Source organism: Equus asinus, chromosome 3, assembly GCF_041296235.1.
Source record: "Equus asinus isolate D_3611 breed Donkey chromosome 3, EquAss-T2T_v2, whole genome shotgun sequence".
Classification (NCBI taxonomy): Eukaryota; Metazoa; Chordata; class Mammalia; order Perissodactyla; family Equidae; genus Equus; species Equus asinus.
Genome location: NC_091792.1, coordinates 67,262,033 through 67,275,132, shown reverse-complemented (window position 1 = coordinate 67,275,132; position 13,100 = coordinate 67,262,033).

Below are 13,100 nucleotides of genomic sequence, written 5' to 3'. Positions count from 1 at the left end.
ATCACAGTTCTAATAAATTAGGAAGTCCATTGCACTTACAAATACCATTGCACTTACTTGGCTTGTGGTTTACACATGTTGCTGGATACTGGAATCACCTGGAATCTTGTTGAATTAGGCACCCGTGATAACAACACGGAGCTCCCTGGGTTGATGCTGTGGCGGGTGGTATGAGTATTATACATTGAGAAACACCCTATATACCATTTTATCTATTAAAAAAAAGAATAGTGAATTAGAAGGAGTTGGATAAGTACCATGTTTAAGGTGTGCATCTTTTTAGTAAATGAACAAGGAATATTGCGTTAGTTTGAGACAATTTCATTCACCACAGAGGCACTAACATGAACATTAGTCTACTTAGAGAAAAATGAAGGTTAGCAAAAATATGGAAGTAGATGTAAATCAGTCACATCACTATGATCATGCCGTAATTCTTCCTGACTCACAAAAACAAGCAGCGAATATTTCATTACTTTAAAGATACTGAAAGTTCTATCCATCACATATGTGGAACAATTAACACAATTCTAAATATCCTGGTTTAGGGGAAAACCAAGGGATCATCAATAGGAAGCCAGCTTTCTGGACTATGGAACATTTTGTCATATTTAACTGGTTTTATGATAAATGGCAAAAGTCAACTGAAGTGGGTAAATAATCAGTCTTTTTACCAAAATCTGATTGCTACCACATGTACATATGAAATAAATACAAGAAACATGGATTTTCAACACGTTTTGGGGGGGGGTGTATTAAGCTGAATATTTTATTTTTTTAAATTATTTTGTTGAAGTCATAGCAGGTTATAACATTGTGTAAATTTCAAGTGTACATTATTATATTTCCGTTTCTGTATAGACCACACTGTGGTCACCACCAACAGTCTAATTTTTATCTGTCACCATACATATGTGCCCCTTTACCCCTTTCACTCTCCCCCTACCGCCTTCCCCCTCTAGTAATCACCAATCTGTTCTCCTGATCTATGTGTTTATCTTCCATATACAAGTAAAGTCACACCGTATTTGTCTTTCTCTGTCTGACTTGTTTCACTTAGCACAATACCCTCAAGGTCCATCCATGTTGTCACAAATGGCATGAATTTGTCTTTTTTATGGCTGAGTAGTCCTGCATTGTATATATATTTTCACACTTCTTCATCCATTCATCCATTGATGGGCACTTGGGTTGTTTCCATGTCTTGGCAACTGTGAACAATACTGCAATGAACATAGGGGTGCACATATCTTTTCGAATTATTGATTTCAAGTTCTTTGGATACCCAGTAGTGGAATAGCTGGGTCATATGGTATTTCTATTGTTAATTTTTTGAGAAATCTCCATACTGTTTTCTAGAGTGGCTGCACCAGTTTGCGTTCGCACCAGCAGTGTATTATGGTTCTCTTTTCTTTTTTTCTTTAAATTATTTATTTATTTATTTATTTATTTATTTATTTATTTATTTTCAGGTGTAAATCATAATATATTCCGAATTCTGTGTAGATTACATCATGTTCACCACCCGAAAACTAATTATAGTGCATCCCCTCACATGTGAGCCTAGTCACCCCTTATGCCCTCCCCCCTCCCCCGCTTCCCCTCTGATGACCACCAATCCAATCTCCAATGCTATGTGTTTGTCCTTGTTTTTATCTTCTACTTATGAGTGAGATCATATGGAATTTGACTTTCTCCCTCAGACTTATTTCACTCAGCATAATACCCTCAAGGTCCATCCATGTTGTCACAAATGGCCGGATTTCATCATTTCTTATGGCTGAGTAGTAGTTCATCGTGTATAAATACCACATCTTCTTTATCCATTCGTCCCTTCATGGGCACCTAGGTTGCTTCCATGTCTTGGCTATTGTATATAATGCTGCAATGAACATAGGGGTGCAAGTATCTTTATGCCTTTGTGTTTTCAAGTTCTTTGGATAAATATAGGGTTCTCTTTTCTCCATATCCTCCTTCAAGATGTTTAAAAAAATTTTAGGGCTATCCAAGATTGGGATGACCAATTCTACTAGGTTGCCCAGGACTGAGTGGGATCTTGTGGTATGGGACTTTCAGTTTTAAAACCAGAAAGTCCTTGGCAAACCAGGATGAGTTGGTCACACTATCTGAGATATTTCAAGGCACACTCTTAAAATTCTCAAATATTTAACCAGTTTAAAACTTTAAATGAGGCTTTTCCTCATAATTCTTTTCTGGGCACTAGTACTTGAGATGGAAGTATGTGGTATGAAAACAGCCTAATAACTATGGAAAGTAGTGGTTCCCAAATGAACAGGAATTAGATATTGAGTGATTCAATTGAATTTGATGGATATGTGAAGACTGTCCACTTAGTTCTGTGCTCTGTGCTAGAGGCTGCAGATTTAAAGAGGATCAAGGATCATCCCTGAACCGGAATAATTAACACTATGTAGCATGACTATAAGAAGAAAATACATTTTTATAATAATTTCAAGCCACAGAGGCACTCAGTGTGCATTAGGGGAAAGTACAGAATTGTCCAAAATGAAGGTGGTTCTAACTCAGCAATAAATGTTGCTGGGCAGAAACAAAACATAAAGGTAGTCCCACATACAATGAAAACATGTCTAATGTTGAAATAAACATACAGAAGCATTTTTAATAAGACTGCTTGGTTAAGAGCATCCCTTTTTGATTAGAAACATGCTCCTAGGTAAACTTATCAACAGTCTTTGGGGTAGGTTTTTTTTTCTTTTTGAGAAGTAGTTCTCCACTTATTATAAAATTGTTGACTATCTGTTGTAACAAACAGAAAGAAGACATTAAAAAAGCAACAATAACACTACAGAACTACTTCACCTTTATTTTTACCACCTTGGAAATTTAGGAAGCTGCTGTTTCATAAATTCTAAGAAAAGACCATATTTGTAATTGAACAAATTCAATTTGGGATCATATTCTCTTTCTTATTTAGGCACTGACTAGCTGACACTCATCTTTTTTAAAAAGTTTCGATTTTTTTTTCCAACAAAAAAATAGTTATCAATGCCATGTTATAGTTAAGGCTTTTAAAATATGATGAAATGTAGTGAGAATAAATATTTTATAAATAGGAACTGGCATTACTCCTTGGGTTACATTTTTTTCTGTGATGACTTGTGTTTGAGGAAGAGTAAAATAGAATCAAGTTCTGGTTGAGGTTTCTGTACTAGACCACAATAAGATCTCTGCAGGGCTGGCCTGGCTACAAGGAGGCTCCAAGTGGACAAAAGACACTGTGAGCTTTTTTGTCTGTCAGACAATAATTAGCATCAAAATTTCCAAAGAAGCTGGCAGAGCAAACTGTTGAGAATCCAGTTAACAAACCCCAGTTGCTTCGTCTAGAGATTCTCTGAGACATATTTCCCAAGAGAGGTATTTACATAGTACAACTTGAGATACTGAGTATGTTTTTCTAAAAGAAGCTTGGCTGTAAACAAATTGAACAACCTAGAAGAAATGGATAAATTCCTAGACTCTTACAACCCCCCCAAAATGAATCAGGAAGAAATAGAGAATCTGAATAGACCAATCACAAGTAAAGAAATAGAAGCAGTAATCAAAAACCTCCCCAAAAATAAGAGTCCAGGACCAGATGGCTTCTCTGGAGAATTCTACCAAACATTCAAAGAAGATTTAATACCTATCCTTCTCAAACTATTCCAGAAAATTGAGGAAGATGGAGCACTCCCTAACACATTCTATGAAGCCAACATCACTCTGATCCCCAAACCGGACAAGGACAAGACAAAGAAGGAAAACTACAGGCCAATATCACTGATGAACATAGATGCAAAAATCCTTAACAAAATTCTGGTAAACCGAATACAGCAATACATCAAAAAGATTATAAACCACGATCAAGTGGGATTTATACCAGGGACACAGGGATGGTTCAACATCTGCAAGTCAATCAACGTGATACACTACATTAACAAAATGAGAAACAAAAACCACATGATCATCTCAATAGATGCAGAGAAAGCATTCCACAAGATCCAACATCCATTTATGATAAAAACCCTCAATAAAATGGGTATAGAAGGAAAGTACCTCAACATAATAAGGCCATATATGACAAACACACAGCCAACATCATACTCAATGGACAAAAACTGAAAGCTATCCCTCTGAGAACAGGAACAAGACAAGGGTGCCCACTTTCACCACTCCTATTCAACATAGTACTGGAGGTGTTGGCCAGAGCAATTTGGCAGGAAAAAGAAATAAAAGGAATCCAAATAGGCAGTGAAGAAGTAAAACTCTCGCTGTTTGCAGACGACATGATCTTATATATAGAAAACCCCAAAGAATCCATAGGAAAACTATTAGAAACAATCAACAGCTACAGTAAAGTTGCAGGGTATAAAATCAACATACATAAATCAGTAGCATTTCTATATGCTAACAATGAACTAACAGAAAAAGAACTCAAGAACTCAATCCCATTCACAATCACAACAAAAAGCATAAAATACCTTGGGATAAATTTAACCAAGGAAGTGAAAGATCTATACAATGAAAGCTACAAGACTTTCTTGAAAGAAATTGATGACAACATAAAGAGATGGAAAGACATTCCATACACATGGATTGGAAGAATAAACATAGTCAACATGTCCATGTTACCTAAACCAATCTACAGATTCAATGCTATCCCAATCAGAATCCCAATGACATTCTTTACAGAAATTGAACAAAGAATCCTAAAATTCATGTGGGGCAACAAAAGACCCCGAATTGCTAAAGCAATCCTGAGTAAGAAGAACAAAGCCAAAGGCATCACAATCCCTGACTTCAAAACATACTACAAAGCTACTGTAATCAAAACAGCATGGTACTGGTACAAAAACAGGTGCACAGATCAATGGAATAGAATTGAAAGCCCAGAAATAAAACCACACATCTATGGACAGCTAATCTTCGACAAAGGAGCTGAGGGCCTACAATGCAGAAAAGAAAGTCTCTTCAACAAATGGTGCTGGGAAAACTGGACAGCCACATGTAAAAGAATGAAAATTGGCCATTCTTTTTCACCATTCACTAAAATAAACTCAAAATGGATCAAAGACCTAAAGATTAGGCCTGAAACAATAAGTCTTCTGGAAGAGAATATAGGCAGTACACTCTTTGATATCAGTTTCAAAAAAATCTTTTTGGACACCGTAACTCCTCAGACAAGGGAAACAATAGAAAGAATAAACAAATGGGACTTCATCAGACTAAAGAGCTTCTTCAAGGCAAGGGAAAACAGGATTGAAACAAAAAAACAGCCCACTAATTGGGAAAAAATATTTACAAGTTCCTTATCCGACAAAGGGTTAATCTCCATACTATATAAAGAACACACACAGCTCAACAACAAAACATCAAACAACCCGATCAAAAAATGGGCAGGGGACATGAACAGACATTTCTCCAAAGAAGATATAAGGATGGCCAATAGACACATGAAAAGATGCTCATCATCACTAATCATCAGGGAAATGCAAATCAAAACTACACTAAGATATCACCTTACACCCGTTAGAATGGCAAAAATATCCAAAACCAAGAGTGACAAATGTTGGAGAGGTTGTGGAGAAAAAGGAACCCTCATACACTGTTGGTGGGAGTGCAAACGGGTGCAGCCACTATGGAAAACAGTATGGAGATTTCTCAAAAGGTTAAAAATAGAAATACCTTATGACCCAGCCATCCCGCTACTGGATATCTATCCTAAGAACCTGAAATCAGCAATCCCAAGAGTCCCATGCATCCCTATGTTCATTGCAGCATTATTTACAATAGCCAAGACATGGAACCAACCTAAGTGCCCAGCAACTGATGATTGGATAAAGAAGATATGGTATATATACACAATGGAATACTACTCAGCCATAAAAAGGACAAAGTTGTCCCATTCACATCAACATGGATGGACCTTGAGGGTATTATGTTAACCGAAATAAGCCAGACAGAGAAAGACGAACTCTGTTTGTCCACTCATAGGTAGAAGTTAAAATATAGACAAGGAGAACTGATTGGTGGTTACCAGGGGGAAGGGGGGGTGGGGGGAGGGCACAAAGGGTGAAGTGGTGTACCCACAACATGACTAACAATAATGTACAACTGAAATTTCGCAAGGTTGTAAACTATCCTAATTTTAATTAAAAAAAAAAAGAAGCTTGGCTGTAAAAGGGAGAAGAAAACAATATTTGGAGGATAAATTGGGATCAAAGATTTGTTTATTCTCTTTTTTCTTTAAAGCTTGGATATACTTGAGCAGAAATGAGATCTAGAATAAGAGTAGACGTTGAAAACACACAAGACAGAGAGAAATGATTGAATTGATGTCCCTAAATAGGCTGAAGGAGAAGAACTCTGGAGTTCAGGAATGTTGTAAATAAGAAAAGAATGAGAAGGTAAGTAAGTATGCAGATAAATGGCATGAAGTTAGGACCCTTCCCATGCAATCATTTTTATGTTTTATTCTAAAAATGAAGTGTGGCTACACAATAAACTAGTGCAAGAGGATTGAAGAGAGTGAAGAGCGCTTGAAATAGCTCCTGAGAAAATTGGAGATAAAGGCAGACTAGGGAAACATGACTGATTGCTAAGCAATGAGGAAGCATTTGAAGTTGTAGACCATGATTTCCTAAAGGCACAGTTAGCATGTTTCAGTGCTGAACAATCACAAACCTATGGACACACAGACAACCTCTCAGTTTGAACCTTGTTAAACGAATACAACAGAAGAAGAACAAGACAAATGAGTTGGTGATTTTTGTACAAACATGTTTCAAGTGATGGGGCATGAGTTCTAAGTTGAATAGAGTATAAGATAAAGACAGCAAGAGATTAATAGGGAAAAAATGGAGGGTCTAGGAACTATAGAAATAAATATTACAGAAAAAATATTTAGTAAGCATTATTAAGTAGGATAACTAGATGCTATAATATTTAAGCTCAATGTTGAATTTAAGATTTTAAGGTGAATCAGTCAGGGATATAATCAGGACACAATGACTAAGTGGAGTGGCTAATATGGAAGAAATTAAGAATCTACAATAATTAAGGAGTATTTGTGTAGAAGAATATAGGAATGAGAGTAAGAGTTTGGCACTTGTAACGAAGGTGTTACTGAGTAAGAGAAATTCAGGAAGTCAGATGAGCAAGAGTACAAATTAGAACAGCCAACTTGAATAAGGCTCAAGGGTCAGATTGGGGGAGTAGATGAGGCTCTAATAAAGTTTAATTGGAACGAAGTTTAATTACAGAAGGTATAATGGTCAATTTGAGGAGTAAGGAGAGAAATGTGCTTCAGCTAGGAAAGAGAACAAAGAGACAATGTGTGGGATGAGAGTAAAACACAGGATAGAAAAGTGGAGCATAGTGACCAAAAATTACTGAAACACTGGGTTTCCGAGGCTAGTATTCCTAAGAATCTTATTTGGATAGGCTATTCTGTCAAGAAAAAGTTATCCTAAGGTTAAGATATTATTTATTAGGGCTTGACATCCATTCTTATCTGCTTCTATGTCCATGCCTGTTTTACAGGGGCTGGAAGTCTAAACACTATTTCTCTGAGTTCCTTGGAGCTTGGGTTCTGAATGAGAACTAGGTTCCAATAATGAGGTGCACTTCAGGAAGTTGGAAAGCAGAGGGGAGCCAGAGACCATAAACCTTCACCCATGGCAGGAGACATACAATTTCCCATAGACATCAATATCCGTAAGTGATGGATCACATATTCCATCACTTAATTACGTCATACTGGCAGTGGCAGCAGCTGTAGTGGTAGCATCAACAGTTTTCTTATATCTTGGATCTAAACATTCAGTAATATCCCCTTATTTCTGCTTCTCCAACCCTTCAAATGATTTCTTAAGTATCCAATTACCTGTATTAAATCCAAGCTGTTTGAAAAAGTTAAAGTGATTTCTATTTCCTATATCCACAGCTAATACAGAAGGCCAGCACAAACAGCCATCTCCAAGGATCCTCATTATGTATTCAAAACTGAGCAGGTCTTCCTGAAGAAGATGGCTACACTTCCTTTGTAAAGAATCTACTTCAACCTTAATTGTGTTCAAAATGATCTTTTGCCCCAATTAAAGAAATCTGATAATTCCTAAGAATGTTATACAAGTTAGAAATAGCAGCACCTCCTGGTGCTTGAGAACATGAAGGCAGCAGAGAGGACCCAAGGTGTAGTGAGGAGTCAGATTTGTCTTTTTACAGAATCCTAGACCCAAGATAGGGAATTAAGTGGTTTCTAAGACTTTTGTAGTGTTTATTTTTCTTTTATTCAGTTCAATATTTTTAACTTTTCATTTTGAAAAAATTCCAGATTCATGAAGGGTTGCAAAGAAACGTACAGGGAAACCCTGTGCACCCTCCCCCAGACAAAATTAACTTCTAACACAACTATAGTATAATACCCCAAGCAAGACATTGGTATGATCCATTGACCTTATTCATACTTCACCAGCTATACATGCATTCATTAGTGTATGTGTGTGTGCCTCTTTGCAATGTTATCATGTGTCCCTTCCTCACTGCCACCAAAATCAAAATACTCCACTGTACCATCTTGTAACAAATGCAAGATTTGTTTGTGTACCCCTTTATAACCAGAACTCTCTCCTCCCCCATCCCTAGCCCCTGGCAACTCCCAATCTGTTCTCTTTGTTTATAATTGTATTATCTCACAAACGTTACATACATGGAATCATGTAGGATATGCCATTTGGAAAGTCTTTTCTTAACAAAAATGCAATCTTCCTGAAAACAAACTAACAATATTTTTTGCATTTTGCCGTGGAGTATTGTGTAAAGAGGATGATTTTCGGAACAACAACTCCAGTTTCTAGACGTAAAAACATCTTGAATAGAAAATGTTTGTCATTTTTAGATATGGTTTTATTTGAAAGTTCAGGAATGACTTTCAAGTAACTCAACAATTTCTAAAAACAAAGGACTATTGAAATAATTTTTAAAAGAAGGTAATTCCTGTGGGATGCTGCCTCATTTCCTACAGCAAATAACTGTACAGGTCCAATTATAGAGACTTATAAATATGCTATCTCATGTTTTCAATATTCACACTTACAGACCAATGAGTTTCTCCTTGTACTAATACAACCTTAACATTTATAAACCTTGACAGTACTTATTTTGGAAGACAATAGATGCCACCCACCTTGCATTAAAAAAATGGAGTAAACCCAACAGAATTCAGCAAACTTTTATTCATGTGGGCAAAGTTGAAATTAAAATAGAAACCCTGAGGAGGACACCTGTAACATCCTCTGATTTGATTCGGAGGAAGAGTTCAGAGGAGTATTGCAGTGAATTCAGTTATCGGCAGGGGCATATAAAGGACAGAGGCTCATCTTTAAAACCCTTTCTCGCCTGCTGGAGCCCTATATCTTGGGACTGATTGAAAAACTCCCTGGCTACTCCAAACCCAGGAACCTAGAGCCACCTCAGCAACTCAATGCACATTTTCAAATTGAGCGTTTTTCTCTCCAAACAAACAAATGAGCCCATGCTATAAGAAAGAACTTTTGCACCACTTTCGGCTCCATAGGACAATTAGGATATACAGGTTAGACGATGAAATATTGTGAATCTTCAAGTGTTTTTATGGTATGTAATGAAAAGAAAAACTTCAGAAGTATTACATAAAATCTAGGATAAATATCCCAGACCAATGTAAGAAGTCCTTAGAACGCTTTTCAGTGCTAGGGGTTTGTATTAGTTTTCTAAGGTTGCCAAAACAAAGGGCCACAAACTGACTGGCTGAAATAGCAGAAATTTTATTGTCTCACAGTTCTGGAGGCTAGAAGTGCAAGCTCAAGCTGCCCGCGTGGATTCTTTCTGAGGACCGTGAGGGAGAGATCTGTTCCAACCTCTGTCTCTGGCTTGTAGATGGCCACCTTCAGGTTCACAGGGTATTCCCCCTGCATGTGTGCCTGGGCCCAAATCCCGCCTTGTATAAGGACGCCAATCATTTTGGATTAGGGGCCACTCTCTCCAGGATAACCTCATCTTAACTAATTATATCTAAAACAACCTTGTTTCAGATTAAATTCACATTCTGAGCTACTGGAGGTTAGGACTTGGACACGTGGATTTTGGAGGGGGAATACAATTCAACCCACATTCCATGTTAGGACGTGTATTATTTGCTTAAAAGAATCTTTCCCTCTACTTTATCCAAACATTTTTCGTGCAGGGATTTGTACCTTCAGAGGACAACCAGATTGAAGAGAATTATGGTAAGCTGTTGGTCACTTTCCTCTGTGAATGGAGATGTCACCTTGGACTGGATTTCTTTTTCAAGAAAGAGACACTTGTGTGACTCTTTCTACTTGTATAAATGTGAGGCAAGCTGCCACTCATTACCTTGAGCATAAACTGGAACAAAGTCTTCACTGATTAGCCTGACAAAGACAATTCCTTTCAGGAACCTTGGGTGAGTGAACCTCACGTGCAAGAGAAAAGATGGGTAAATTTCTGGCATAGAGCATCCTGTAAGGAAAGTGATTGAGAATGAATAGTCTTTGTTTTGTGGAGTCTGGTGGACTGGGACGGCCTCAACTGTGGTTTCTCAGCACCGAAGACACCAAGAGTCCCCAAGGAGAACTCTCAGTAAGAGTAGGAGTTGTTACCTGGTTTAACCTCTTAGGAAGTTACTGGAAAGAGGGCCTGTTCAGGTAAGTTATGAATCCACTTCAAACCTCTGTGTCCTATCGCAGAGGCATGGCAATGCCTCCATGTGTAAATTCAAAGAGCAGAGGTCTTGGGGGACAAAAAGCAGAGTAACTGTAAGCATGCACAATACGGATGAAGTTGTTCTCGCTAAAACATAAGAGAGGGCTGCACAGGGAGGTGGATCAAAAAAATTAATGCAACAGTGGACACGAATTCCTTGAACAGTGCAACTGTGATCAAAACAATGGGATATGAAATTCAAGGCCCACTATTCACTTTGCACCCAGTGTTTCTAAGTAGAAAGTGGCCCCTTTGTCTATAGTCAATCTCCTACATTTCTAGGCAAATCAGAGGGAAAAATGCTTACAGCTGCAGAGAGTGGTGGCTGTCCTGGAACAGATCCTGGATACCACACCAATTCTGACAGGTCATGTGAATCATGTGAATATTTTCAAACGTGTAGTTTTTACTTATATGGCAAAAGTGTGTGAAGAGATTTTATTATTGTTTCAAATATTTTTCTCTCTGTAAGAGGATTATACATCCTCACCATTTTGATATCAGGCTTGGCCATATGACTTGCTTTGGCCAATGAGAGATGAGAGGTAACATGTCACTTTCGAGTAGAAGCTTTGAGTTATCCTCTGGCTCTGCCATTTTTTCCTTGCCTTCTGCTACAGGATAAGAAATGTCCCAGATGGGAGCTGCTCTTTTAATCTGGCCCCAGAATGAAGACAGGACAGAGCTACACAAGAACCAAACCCTGATGAACAAGAATGTGAATGGGGAATACAATTTTGTGTTTAAAGCCAATAAGATTTTGGGGGCTGTGTGTTACACAGCTTAACTTACCCTGTCCCAAATGGGAAGCTTTACCAGTTATAATTCCTTTCCTCCTTTGATAAAGGGGACCTAGGGTTGCTACTAATTTTTTGGAAGATAGTCAGAATTTCAGTACTCATATTCTGAATATTAGGGCTTTTGGTTGCAAACGGCAGAAACACAAAGTGGTTTAAAATATTTTTTAAAGGAATTATTGGTTTACATTACTAAAAAGTCCAGAATTGGTTGTATTCTGGATGTCCACATATGTCTTCAGGACTTTGGAGTTTTCTTCCTAATTCTCAGTTCTGCTTTTTTCTTCACTGGCCCCTTTATCTGTTCTTTCCTCATACTAGCAAGATGGTTTACAGCACATCTTCTCAGCAAGGAAATTCTCTTTGACTCTGACTAGTCAGAATTCAAAACTCCCATTGAATATTAATTTTGATTTCTCTATTTTGTATGTTTTGCTCTTCTTCCAAGACCACAGGGAATTCACTGGTCCCCAACTGGTTAATCATTTGGCTAAAGTGGAGGCTACATTATGTAAGTAAATATGAATTAGGACCCCAACCTGAGTGTGGCACAGGCCAGAGGTTCTGATTTCTTGCAGGAGACTCTTTTTTCCCAATGACAGCAATTAGATGGCAAACTTCTTTCCATTTCCGTGGGCCAAGGGGAGAAATTTCTCTAGTTCTCATTTAGTTTATTATAGGACAAAGCTAGGTACTCTAAACTTTACACAGATGACTCAATATCAGCTCCCCACATTCACAGGGCCTGAAGCCTGGATATTACCTTCTCAGGGGATGTCAGAAGCTCCTGTGGCAGACATTCAAGTCCAGATCAAGTTCATGTACGCCCATGAACTCTTCATCCATAGTTCCTGATTACTATTCTTAGAGTTGGTCCATCATAGCTGGCTTTGGGGATTTCTCTCTCCTTTTCAATGGCTGTGTATCAAAAGTTATTATATTTTGGGGCTGGTCCCATGGCCGAGTGGTTAAGTTCACGCGCTCCACTGCAGGCGGCCCAGTGTTTCGTTGGTTCGAATCCTGGGTGCGGACATGTCACTGCTCATCAAACCACACTGAGGCAGCGTCCCACATGCCACAACTAGAAGGACCCACAATGAAGAATACACAACTATGTACCGGGGGGCTTTGGGGAGAAAAAGGAAAAAATAAAATCTTTAAAAAAAAAAGTTATTATATTTTATCTAGTGATGATATATGCTTGATTCAGAAGAAAAGCTTTCGCATTAGCTCAGTATGCCAGACTTTTAGTGGCTCATTTATTTGTTTGCACCCTCCAGTAATCTTTGGTCCATGTGAGATTAGATACTGTGCCTACTTTGTTCACTCTAGAACTCAGCACTGAGCTGAGCATATAGAAGGCACTCAATACATATTTCTCGAATGGTGAGAGGCAATAGAACATAGTAGTTAAAAAATTTACCTGAAAGCAGGTTGGCTGAGTTCAAACCTTGCCCTGTCACTTACTAACACCAGCTGTGTGAACTTGAACATAACTCTTAATCTCTCTGTACTCCAGTT